This window comes from Orycteropus afer, unplaced genomic scaffold, assembly GCF_000298275.1.
Source record: "Orycteropus afer afer isolate SDZICR_OR568_19922 unplaced genomic scaffold, OryAfe1.0 scaffold00074, whole genome shotgun sequence".
Lineage (NCBI taxonomy): Eukaryota > Metazoa > Chordata > Mammalia > Tubulidentata > Orycteropodidae > Orycteropus > Orycteropus afer.
In genome coordinates, this window is record NW_006921661.1 from 6,899,796 (window position 1) to 6,901,796 (window position 2,001).

The window sequence follows — 2,001 nt, forward strand, 5'->3', positions numbered from 1 at the left end:
GCCAAAGTAGGAGGTGGAACAATGTTTTGTGTAGTATGTTATGCCAATTGAGCTTGATGTCCCCTGCGACTATGGTCTCGAGCCCACAGGTTCAACTACTTGCTCCCTCAGGGTAGCTGGCTGTGACCAGTAATTGACTACAACCTTGTCCCTTGTCAGCTTTACTATACCCCTGGGAATTCTTACAGAACATACAAATGCACTTGTAGAACCATTGTCTGCCAATCCTACACGTGGTCTTGGGTGCACTCCCTGCTGTATAGACATACCTAGTAGTTCAGCCTACCCACCCATCTATCCACCTGTATACCCGTATTTGCCTTCACTGACAACATGGTACCGTATGTGCAAAAGGGTTCATCTTTGTTGTCTGCTCCTCCCATGTACCTCTCTATGTCTTCCTCTTCCTCAATGCCACCATGTTGATCACTCATATTTGGTACATTACCTTTCTCTTCTTTTCAACAAAAAATTTATTATTAAGTACTTATTATCAGGAGGGACCAGTTCTTGGAGAAGGATATGATGCTTAGTAAAGTAGAGGGTCAGCAAAAAGGTGAAGACTCTCAAGGAAATGAATTGACAAGGATTGTGAGGATGGTATAGGACCAGGCAGTGTCTCTTTCTATTGTACATAGGGTCGCTATGAGTTGAAACCAACTCTATAGCACCTAACAGTGCATTATATTTCAAAGGAGCCCTGGTTGCACAGTGGTAAGGACTATCTGCTAACCAAAAGGTAAGCAGGTGTGAACCAACCGGCTGTTCTGAGGGAGAAAGATGTGGCAGTCTGCTTCCATAAAGATTTACAGCCTTGGAAACCCTAAGGGCACTTCTAACTCTGCCCTATTAGGTCGTTGTGAGTTCAAATCACATTTCTTAGGCAATGGGGACACAGCAGTGGACAATAAAAGCAGAGAAATAAAGAATTTTAGGACAGAGTGATGCCAGTTGGGATAAAGTACTGCATATTATGATCCCTCAGAACTGAGAAACTAGGAAGGATTTTCCAAACAGCATGAAGGAAGGTTCATGTTTCAGGTAGAGGCATGAGCATTTGCTGGGAAGAGGAATTAGCTAGTTTTCATGTAGGAGAAAAGAGTTCATTATAGTTGGAATAGAAGAAGCAGGGGCCATTTAGGAGAGCTGAGATTTGCAGGGAATCAAATCATGCAAGGCCTGCAAGACTGTGTGAAGAGGCATATGAACTTTATACTGAGGGAAACTTGTTGAAAAATTTTCAGGTTGGGAAATTTCAACTAAAATGTCCCCTTTATCAGACAACAGTCTACACTAACCATAGCCTAATTCACCTTGAGACCAGAAGAACTAGATAGTATTCTATGATACCACTACAAATTATTTTAATCAGGGCCACTATAAATGGACCTTGATGGAATATGAGATAAATGTGAAACAGAACCTCACATTCCTTTTAAAGAAAAAAAAAGACCTATTGGACTGGTTGAGATTGGAGGACTCTCCAAGACTATTGCCCTGAAATATTCTTCACAACTTCAACCAAAGCTAACCCTTGAGGTCATTTTGTAGCTAATTAACAAATTGGCTCAAAAAATAATGAATATCACCCATAAGTACTGTGCTCCTTTAAAAAAAAATCACCTATATGAGACCAACTGGTCAACAATTACTTTAAACAAAGATGAGAATATAAAAGAGCAGAGAAACTAGATTAATGGAAATGAAACAACCAGAACTGAAATAATAAGAATGATCATGTAACCAATGCCACTGAACAATTTGCATAGGTATGGTTGAATGGGGAGCTCTGGTAGCATAGTGCCTAAGGCACTTGACTGCTAACCATAAGGCTGGCTGTTCAAACCCACCAGCCACTCCTTGGAAGGAAGGTTGGGCGATCTACTTCCGTGGTGATACAGGCTCGGAAACCCAAGGAGAGGTCCGACTCAGCAGCACATAACAACAACAACAGCATGGTTGAATGGGAACCTAAACTACTATGTAAACACAATAAAAAAA